This window comes from Culex pipiens, chromosome 3 (assembly GCF_016801865.2).
Source record: "Culex pipiens pallens isolate TS chromosome 3, TS_CPP_V2, whole genome shotgun sequence".
NCBI classification, from domain to species: Eukaryota; Metazoa; Arthropoda; class Insecta; order Diptera; family Culicidae; genus Culex; species Culex pipiens.
Window position 1 is genome coordinate 44200504 of NC_068939.1, and position 11708 is coordinate 44212211.

An 11708-nucleotide genomic window follows, 5' to 3' on the forward strand; every position below is an offset into this window, starting at 1 on the left:
CATCTTAATCTATGGACAAAAACCTATCATTTGAAGATAATACCCACCAGATCGAATCAGTTTTTGTATTGATTCCAAGCGATTTTAGAAAATTTGTTCAAAAAGGTGACTTTTTTCAGTAAATCGATTAGGGGGTGCACCTGAAATTCCTCGACATGACCTCAAAATGGGACAGGCTACCCTACATGCTTTAGGTCGAATCTAGTTGATATCTGGATGGAACACTTCTTTATTTAAGTTTGAATATTGTGCTTTTTTTTCACTAAAATGCCAATAACACCCTTAGGTTTAACCAATTGGGATGCTTCACTCATTTTGTTGCAATTAAGCCCTTTAAGATGCATTTTGAATTTTGAAATTAAACTGAATTTTGCCTAAGTTACAGCATTTTAAAGATTTATGACGTTTTTGAACCTTCAAACTTTGTTCACTTCTCGTTTACCTAGAGTACTCAGATTTTGGTCCGATGCTAGTTCTATATGTACAAACTATCCCTTAAAAATTTCAGGCAGATTGGTGAGGTCCAAACGACGTCCCATATAAAGGGTTATGTCCTGTTCGTAGACTCGCTCTTAAATATCTGATCATTTAGATTTTTTTTTATCAGACTAACGTCAATTTTCCATCAAATATGCTGATGAGATTTATCAACTTTGTATGCAGATCAAATTTCTTTCATTGCTTACAAAATTATCACCACCCTATTAATCATACACAAAATAGCTAAATAAAATAAATAAAAACAGCAACATATCCTCGATCCCCGATGTCCTTGCCGGTCTAGCACGAGAGTGAGCCTTCAGCCGGTGCTGGATAAGGTGCTGAAAAGTATGCTGCTGCTGTTGCACCCAAGTTCCGAGTGAACATCGCCAGGGAAAGTGGAAGCCAACAACAACAACAACTGCAACATTGGCATGCACATTGCGAATAATAACATTATCGATCTATTTTTGGGCCGCTCTCTCTCTCTCTCTCTTCCTTTTCTGGCGTTTGTGGGTGTCCTTTTTTCGATCCGTTTTTGGCTCGTTTTCGGGGCCAAACTATTCAATATCTCTGCCAATATGTATGTGTGTGTGTGTGTGTGTGTGTGTGTTTGGGTGTGTGCACCACTCCGGTTATAGATTGATTGGCATTCATAATAGAGTATTGTAATTGGATTTTCCTCTTCGGATCGTGCTTTTTTTTTTTTTTTTGGGAAACAGCTTGTGCATGCGAAAGGTGCAGCACTCGTCTTCGTGGCCGGAAAAGGTGCAGTTTTTTGTGTGACTGTTCTCGACCGAGCGAGGGGTGATTGTTTTGGTTCGATTGATTGTTTGGATTCAGATTAGAGGAAGATTTGGCCTGAATGCTAAGACGTTGGGCATGCAAAAAGAAAATACGTCCAACAGATGTGCTGATGTGGTGCAGAGGATCTTGATCGGTTCTATGAATAATTTCGCAGGATACGAGCGATTACCGGTGGGTTATTGATTTTTTGCTTAGATTGGTTTGGAGAAATGCAGCATCTGCTGCAGGTGAGACGCTGTAACTAAGGTTATCCAATCTACGATGGCCGTCAGTGAAATTATGGAAAAGTATGTAATAACCTAGATTTAATATTAGTTCTTCAAATTTGTATGCGTCTTACGAATTTTATGCTGCTGGCGTAAAAATGTGTTTTAAAAAATATCTCTCTCCCTTTTTCTGATATCAGCAACTTGCTGCATCAGCCGCTATTTTATTGACAAAACTCTTTCCGCATGCATGCATATTTGCATTAGCTCAGAGGAACATAGGCAAAATTCGATGCAACACTTGTACCGCATCGACCTCCTCCTCCTTGAACTATTACAAAAGGGTAAACGAACATTATTTGGTTAAATTGTTTCAGTTCATTATTTGAGTTTTTTATTCTATATTTGAAAATTAATTTCATCATTATCTAAATATCTGCTTCAAAAACTATTCAATTTGGAAAAAATGGATAAAACCCCTTCTTTAACCCATTATTCTTCCTTTTTTCCAAACTCCCCACAGTTTAGTCAGCGAGTGGGAAAAGTTGTGTGTTTAAAAACACATCAATTTAACCTCGAAGGCATGTTGCTATTCGCACAACCATAGACGTTAGTAGACATTTTCTGTGTTTTCTATTGTTGTTGTGTTGCCCCCTCTTTTTTTCGAGCGTGAAAACTAAACACAACACACATGACGCGTTTTGGCAGGGCCACGACCCGCGGTGGAAAAACCACTGGCACCTCCTTTCGGGGAGGGGGTTTTTCCGCCCGATGGGAATGGTGAGGGTTAAAGGTGGTGTGCGGTTTTGGTGGTGCAAGGATCATCGCTCGCATGTAGGGCGTCCAATTTTCCCGGGTTTTGAATTTCCCGGGAAACAGGAAAAATATATTTGGAATCCCGGGAATTCCCGGGATCCCGGGAAATTTTTAAATCAGTAATTAAATCTATGTTTCATTATATTTGTTATGATTTCAAGCTTAAAATCATTGAATTAGCTTAATAATATCAAATGGTTATAATCCTCACTTCAATCTAAACAAAGACGACAGTTTTAAAATAGCCTAAAAGATTTTTTTTTGTCTTTGTGGTGTTTAGGATTTTATATCAACTACTATTTTTAATTCCAGTATGATTAATCATTTTTTATTTGCGAACCAAATTACATAATTCTTGAGTTTTTTTTTTTTTTGAAGATCCAATAAGCTTTTGTTTTCCATATGTTTATAGGACCTATTCAAAAAAACTTTGGAATTCTTTCATATTTTTTTTCTTTTATATATATTTTATATGACATGACTAAAACAGCTAGAAAACAAACAACGACAATAAATAAAATGATACCAGTCAATGTAAAATTTTAGATAAGTTTTGAATTCATTGTTTTATATAAAACATATTTTACAAATTATCTTCAAGTTACTACCGCCAACCGAGGGAAAATCAGAATTACAGTCTAAATAGGTACAGGAGATTTTAGAGCAATACATTTGGAAGTACAAATTGTTTTGATCTGTTACTGTTTCAACCGAAGTAATCCAAAACGTCATGCAAATATTTTTTGCTTTAATAGCTGTATTTATTCGTTACATTTGTACGTATTTTCCCTAGATGCCGGTGTTTGATTATAAGATTTGCTGAATACAAATTTTAATTCATTTTATTGTTCTACTATTTTCACAACCAAATCTGAATTTCCAGACCAAAATATGATTTTTTTTTCAATTTCGGGAATTCCCGGGACAAATTATAGAAAATCCCGGGATTCGGGAATTCCCGGTTTAGGAAAAATCCCGGGATTTTTGTCCCGGGAATTCCCGGGATGGACGCACTACTCGCATGGTGCGCCAGACATTGCACTGGGAAGGAGGTCAAATTGCTGTTTGCATTTTAAAGGGGGATAACAACGCTGAACTCTAATTGAAATGATAAATTTATTTAACATGTGAATAAAAATTTACTGACATGACAAACCCAGGTCTTCTGAGGTCTCTATTGCAGTCCAAAGGCTTGAATGGAGATGATGATGTGAAATTAACATTTTGTGGTCAATTCCTCTTGTAACAATCGGCAGAAGATCAAAATTTGAGCCAAATCAAAGCAGGCTTAATTTCTATTTGAATCAAGTTAGGCGTTTTTGGTGGTCAAAATATAGCTCGGACAAAATAAATTAGTAAATTCGGTGCAGATTTGGCGATATTGTATGGTAAATTTACTGTTGTGCGGTGATATTTAATTCGAAATAGAACCACTTTTAAAATACAATCGGTTTAGCTTCTGTTTCCAAAAAAACCTTCAAAAATCAGAGGCCAAAAAAAATATTTTTTTCGAAAAAATATCAAAATTTCAATGGAAATAACACAAAAAAAAATGTAAATTTAGAAGCGGTAATTTTGGAAGGTTGAATATTACCTCTTTTATGATGTAATTTTACCTCAATTCAGACTGAAAAAGTGACATTACACCAGAAAAGTGGTAAAATTACACATTTCCAGAGGTAAAATTACACTTTTTTTTTACATAAAAGATGTCCCCTTCCCAGATGTAATATAACCATGATTTTTTTTTCTGTGAACGTCATGATTCGAAATCCGGACACTTAGTACAATATTATTTTTGTTATAGTTGGCAAAAAAACATGTAATAAGTTGGAAATGTAGAAATATCATCAGGATTTAATGTAAACAGTCAGTTTTATGAGAATGCATGCAAAATATGTCTTTTCTAACAATTTTTCATCAGAATTTGAAAATTAAAATGATTTGTTGTGCTTCGTATCCCAGACACTGTAAAAAGCTGGTTCGAAATCCGGACACTTTTGCTTCGAATTCCGGACACCCAAATTTGGACTGAAATGTTAGTGAATGGCATTCTTTAGGTCTCAAATAAGCTGTTAACATTAAAAACATCGATAGTTTATATAAAAAATAGGCTAGAATTTACGAAAATCAAAAACATAAATTTCTGCTTTGCCTTCCTGGTGCTTAGGACGCTTATGAAATATTTCCGTTGAAATGTTTCACATTTTTGGTAAACTTATAATTTTATTTTATTCAATTGTTTTGGCATTAACTACAGCGTTCAAACAAACTTTAAATGAAAGTTGATGTTTGAATTCATCAAATAACACAGCTTTGACATTCATAATGCGAACTTTTATCCAAATAATTGATAAAACAAGTTGAAGTGTCCGGGTTTCACGGAAAACCGGCATTAGTCTTTAAAGACTTATTTTTAGCCTTTTTTGAAGTTCGGTCAGTATTGTCAGAAAAAGGCCTAAAAATTAGTCTTTTTTTGGGCCTAAATTTTAGGCTTTTTTTAGAACTTAGTGCAAAACTTAGAAAAAGACTAAATTTAAGGCTTTTCTGTACTATAAACATTGGTTCACGATTTGACATGTCAAATCAGAAAAAGTTGAAGTTGCCGGTGGTGGTTGCTGTTCGTCGGACAGGGGCAGGATTTTGGCCAGTTTGCAGGTAAGTTTTTGTGTTTTTCCTGCCGGAAGGTTCGGCCGGAGGAGACGGCGGCCGAACGAAATGTCTGCTGTTTACCGGGTTCCCAAATTCTGGTTCTCGGTACGGTGGAGGAAGACGGGAAGGCGTGTTTTTTTGCGGATGCAGGAGGGAAGCAACTTTTTTTTTGTGGACGGCGTGGACGTGTGGACAGAAAATGGACGTGTGGACAGAAAATCGCGGAATGAATCCGCCGGGGATTGAAATCCAAAGTGGAAGCAAAAAAGGGCAACGAAGCGGGAGTGGACAACCGACGGTGGCGGTGAAAATTATGGTGGTGGTGGTTGTGTTTGTGTTAGTGAATAAGTGGTGTGTGTGTGTGTTTATGAGCGAAATTTTGAAAATTTGCGTGTTTGCTACTCCGTATGTATGTGTGTGTGTGTGTGTGTTTGTATTTGTGTGTGTGTTCAAAAATTTAAAAATTTAAAAAAATCAAAAGTTTAAAAATTTAAAAATTTAAAAATTTAAAAATTTAAAAATTTAAAAATTTAAAAATTTAAAAATTTAAAATTTAAAAATTTAAAAATTTAAAAATTTAAAAATTTAAAAATTTAAAAATTTAAAAATTTAAAAATTTAAAAATTCAAAAATTCAAAAATTTAAAAATTTAAAAATTGAAAATTTTAAGAATTAAAAATTTAAAAATTTAAAAAAATTAAAAATTTAAAAATTTAAAAATTTAAAAATTTTAAAAATCTAAAATTTTAATTAAAAATTCAAAAATTCAAAAATTTAAAATTTTGAAAATTTCTTAAATTCAGAAATTCTTAAATTCTTAAATTAAAAATTCAAAAATTCAAATTTCAAAACTTCAAAAATTAAAAAATTTAAAATTTCTAAAATTCCAAAATTCCAAAATTCTTAAATTCTTAAATTCTTAAATTCTTAAATTCTTAAATTCTTAAATTCTTAAATTCTTAAATTCTTAAATTCTTAAATTCTTAAATTCTTAAATTCTTAAATTCTTAAATTCTTAAATTCTTAAATTCTTAAATTCTTAAATTCTTAAATTCTTAAATTCTTAAATTCTTAAATTCTTAAATTCTTAAATTCTTAAATTCTTAAATTCTTAAATTCTTAAATTCTTAAATTCTTAAATTCTTAAATTCTTAAATTCTTAAATTCTTAAATTCTTAAATTCTTAAATTCTTAAATTCTTAAATTCTTAAATTCTTAAATTCTTAAATTCTTAAATTCTTAAATTCTTAAATTCTTAAATTCTTAAATTCTTAAATTCTTAAATTCTTAAATTCTTAAATTCTTAAATTCTTAAATTCTTAAATTCTTAAATTCTTAAATTCTTAAATTCTTAAATTCTTAAATTCTTAAATTCTTAAATTCTTAAATTCTTAAATTCTTAAATTCTTAAATTCTTAAATTCTTAAATTCTTAAATTCTTAAATTCTTAAATTCTTAAATTCTTAAATTCTTAAATTCTTAAATTCTTAAATTCTTAAATTCTTAAATTCTTAAATTCTTAAATTCTTAAATTCTTAAATTCTTAAATTCTTAAATTCTTAAATTCTTAAATTCTTAAATTCTTAAATTCTTAAATTCTTAAATTCTTAAATTCTTAAATTCTTAAATTCTTAAATTCTTAAATTCTTAAATTCTTAAATTCTTAAATTCTTAAATTCTTAAATTCTTAAATTCTTAAATTCTTAAATTCTTAAATTCTTAAATTCTTAAATTCTTAAATTCTTAAATTCTTAAATTCTTAAATTCTTAAATTCTTAAATTCTTAAATTCTTAAATTCTTAAATTCTTAAATTCTTAAATTCTTAAATTCTTAAATTCTTAAATTCTTAAATTCTTAAATTCTTAAATTCTTAAATTCTTAAATTCTTAAATTCTTAAATTCTTAAATTCTTAAATTCTTAAATTCTTAAATTCTTAAATTCTTAAATTCTTAAATTCTTAAATTCTTAAATTCTTAAATTCTTAAATTCTTAAATTCTTAAATTCTTAAATTCTTAAATTCTTAAATTCTTAAATTCTTAAATTCTTAAATTCTTAAATTCTTAAATTCTTAAATTCTTAAATTCTTAAATTCTTAAATTCTTAAATTCTTAAATTCTTAAATTCTTAAATTCTTAAATTCTTAAATTCTTAAATTCTTAAATTCTTAAATTCTTAAATTCTTAAATTCTTAAATTCTTAAATTCTTAAATTCTTAAATTCTTAAATTCTTAAATTCTTAAATTCTTAAATTCTTAAATTCTTAAATTCTTAAATTCTTAAATTCTTAAATTCTTAAATTCTTAAATTCTTAAATTCTTAAATTCTTAAATTCTTAAATTCTTAAATTCTTAAATTCTTAAATTCTTAAATTCTTAAATTCTTAAATTCTTAAATTCTTAAATTCTTAAATTCTTAAATTCTTAAATTCTTAAATTCTTAAATTCTTAAATTCTTAAATTCTTAAATTCTTAAATTCTTAAATTCTTAAATTCTTAAATTCTTAAATTCTTAAATTCTTAAATTCTTAAATTCTTAAATTCTTAAATTCTTAAATTCTTAAATTCTTAAATTCTTAAATTCTTAAATTCTTAAATTCTTAAATTCTTAAATTCTTAAATTCTTAAATTCTTAAATTCTTAAATTCTTAAATTCTTAAATTCTTAAATTCTTAAATTCTTAAATTCTTAAATTCTTAAATTCTTAAATTCTTAAATTCTTAAATTCTTAAATTCTTAAATTCTTAAATTCTTAAATTCTTAAATTCTTAAATTCTTAAATTCTTAAATTCTTAAATTCTTAAATTCTTAAATTCTTAAATTCTTAAATTCTTAAATTCTTAAATTCTTAAATTCTTAAATTCTTAAATTCTTAAATTCTTAAATTCTTAAATTCTTAAATTCTTAAATTCTTAAATTCTTAAATTCTTAAATTCTTAAATTCTTAAATTCTTAAATTCTTAAATTCTTAAATTCTTAAATTCTTAAATTCTTAAATTCTTAAATTCTTAAATTCTTAAATTCTTAAATTCTTAAATTCTTAAATTCTTAAATTCTTAAATTCTTAAATTCTTAAATTCTTAAATTCTTAAATTCTTAAATTCTTAAATTCTTAAATTCTTAAATTCTTAAATTCTTAAATTCTTAAATTCTTAAATTCTTAAATTCTTAAATTCTTAAATTCTTAAATTCTTAAATTCTTAAATTCTTAAATTCTTAAATTCTTAAATTCTTAAATTCTTAAATTCTTAAATTCTTAAATTCTTAAATTCTTAAATTCTTAAATTCTTAAATTCTTAAATTCTTAAATTCTTAAATTCTTAAATTCTTAAATTCTTAAATTCTTAAATTCTTAAATTCTTAAATTCTTAAATTCTTAAATTCTTAAATTCTTAAATTCTTAAATTCTTAAATTCTTAAATTCTTAAATTCTTAAATTCTTAAATTCTTAAATTCTTAAATTCTTAAATTCTTAAATTCTTAAATTCTTAAATTCTTAAATTCTTAAATTCTTAAATTCTTAAATTCTTAAATTCTTAAATTCTTAAATTCTTAAATTCTTAAATTCTTAAATTCTTAAATTCTTAAATTCTTAAATTCTTAAATTCTTAAATTCTTAAATTCTTAAATTCTTAAATTCTTAAATTCTTAAATTCTTAAATTCTTAAATTCTTAAATTCTTAAATTCTTAAATTCTTAAATTCTTAAATTCTTAAATTCTTAAATTCTTAAATTCTTAAATTCTTAAATTCTTAAATTCTTAAATTCTTAAATTCTTAAATTCTTAAATTCTTAAATTCTTAAATTCTTAAATTCTTAAATTCTTAAATTCTTAAATTCTTAAATTCTTAAATTCTTAAATTCTTAAATTCTTAAATTCTTAAATTCTTAAATTCTTAAATTCTTAAATTCTTAAATTCTTAAATTCTTAAATTCTTAAATTCTTAAATTCTTAAATTCTTAAATTCTTAAATTCTTAAATTCTTAAATTCTTAAATTCTTAAATTCTTAAATTCTTAAATTCTTAAATTCTTAAATTCTTAAATTCTTAAATTCTTAAATTCTTAAATTCTTAAATTCTTAAATTCTTAAATTCTTAAATTCTTAAATTCTTAAATTCTTAAATTCTTAAATTCTTAAATTCTTAAATTCTTAAATTCTTAAATTCTTAAATTCTTAAATTCTTAAATTCTTAAATTCTTAAATTCTTAAATTCTTAAATTCTTAAATTCTTAAATTCTTAAATTCTTAAATTCTTAAATTCTTAAATTCTTAAATTCTTAAATTCTTAAATTCTTAAATTCTTAAATTCTTAAATTCTTAAATTCTTAAATTCTTAAATTCTTAAATTCTTAAATTCTTAAATTCTTAAATTCTTAAATTCTTAAATTCTTAAATTCTTAAATTCTTAAATTCTTAAATTCTTAAATTCTTAAATTCTTAAATTCTTAAATTCTTAAATTCTTAAATTCTTAAATTCTTAAATTCTTAAATTCTTAAATTCTTAAATTCTTAAATTCTTAAATTCTTAAATTCTTAAATTCTTAAATTCTTAAATTCTTAAATTCTTAAATTCTTAAATTCTTAAATTCTTAAATTCTTAAATTCTTAAATTCTTAAATTCTTAAATTCTTAAATTCTTAAATTCTTAAATTCTTAAATTCTTAAATTCTTAAATTCTTAAATTCTTAAATTCTTAAATTCTTAAATTCTTAAATTCTTAAATTCTTAAATTCTTAAATTCTTAAATTCTTAAATTCTTAAATTCTTAAATTCTTAAATTCTTAAATTCTTAAATTCTTAAATTCTTAAATTCTTAAATTCTTAAATTCTTAAATTCTTAAATTCTTAAATTCTTAAATTCTTAAATTCTTAAATTCTTAAATTCTTAAATTCTTAAATTCTTAAATTCTTAAATTCTTAAATTCTTAAATTCTTAAATTCTTAAATTCTTAAATTCTTAAATTCTTAAATTCTTAAATTCTTAAATTCTTAAATTCTTAAATTCTTAAATTCTTAAATTCTTAAATTCTTAAATTCTTAAATTCTTAAATTCTTAAATTCTTAAATTCTTAAATTCTTAAATTCTTAAATTCTTAAATTCTTAAATTCTTAAATTCTTAAATTCTTAAATTCTTAAATTCTTAAATTCTTAAATTCTTAAATTCTTAAATTCTTAAATTCTTAAATTCTTAAATTCTTAAATTCTTAAATTCTTAAATTCTTAAATTCTTAAATTCTTAAATTCTTAAATTCTTAAATTCTTAAATTCTTAAATTCTTAAATTCTTAAATTCTTAAATTCTTAAATTCTTAAATTCTTAAATTCTTAAATTCTTAAATTCTTAAATTCTTAAATTCTTAAATTCTTAAATTCTTAAATTCTTAAATTCTTAAATTCTTAAATTCTTAAATTCTTAAATTCTTAAATTCTTAAATTCTTAAATTCTTAAATTCTTAAATTCTTAAATTCTTAAATTCTTAAATTCTTAAATTCTTAAATTCTTAAATTCTTAAATTCTTAAATTCTTAAATTCTTAAATTCTTAAATTCTTAAATTCTTAAATTCTTAAATTCTTAAATTCTTAAATTCTTAAATTCTTAAATTCTTAAATTCTTAAATTCTTAAATTCTTAAATTCTTAAATTCTTAAATTCTTAAATTCTTAAATTCTTAAATTCTTAAATTCTTTCAAATTCTAATTCGGTTTTATTGGTGAATAATCAGATACAATAAGTTCTTTTAAGGTACAAAACAGAGTTTTGGAGTTCCTTTCAGCTGTGTGTTACATCATAATCCATATTGGAACAATTGTTGCTTGTAGTTAAGGGGTTACCGAAAGTAAGAAAAAGTTAAGAAAAAAACTTACTAAAATTGCAAGGGAAAGGGGATAGAAATAGAAAAAGCTTAAAACTAGATCACAGTTTTTTATCCTTTATAGATGTGCTTAATCATCAGCTCCCCGAGGGCCAGAAATTGCTCCGCCTTGTTACGGCAGGTCCGAAACCGCGTCATCATCTCCCCCGCGAGAGCAAAGAACTCCGGCAGGGTAAAGAGATCTTCCCCGGTGACTCCTTGCTGGGCCGCATCGCCGCTACCGGCAGCGACCACGCTTGCAAACGACCGCCCCCATCCAGGAGGGAACGCTGGGTTGTCCGTTGGAACCGTACGCTGGCCAGCTGCAGGAACGGCTGCGCTCGTACTTCGCTGAGGAGGGTGGGACGCTTTCTTTTTTCTCTTTTCCTGCTCCTCGAGGTAGGACTTTCGCGCGACGCATCCGCGGTAATTACCGGTATGGTTACCGCCACAGTTCGCGCACTTTACGCGCGGCTTGGTTTGTTCTGCGTTTTCCCCCAAGTCCGCCTTTCGTGGCAGTGCGCACACCTCCGAGAGGTGTGACTCACCGCACTTCACGCAGCGGGGCCGGAGGTTGCAGTTCCGCGAGCCGTGGCCGAATTTCTGGCAACGGTGACATTGCGCTGCGTCCGTCGGATTTTTTGAGTAAAACCGCCAGTTTACCCAAAAACCGTCCAACGCCTTAGTCCGCCGCAGGTCTAGAATTTTGACGGTGCCGCGGTCGAAGTACAACAGGTACAGTGTGTGTGTACCTGTTACCGTTGTCTTGCGCGAGAGGACTTTTATGTCTCGCGGCGTTATTCCGACACCCGAGAGGTGCTCCTTGAGGACGGAGATCGGGCGGTCTTGATACCCCTGCAAGACGATCTTAACAGCGGTCTTCTGCACGGGGT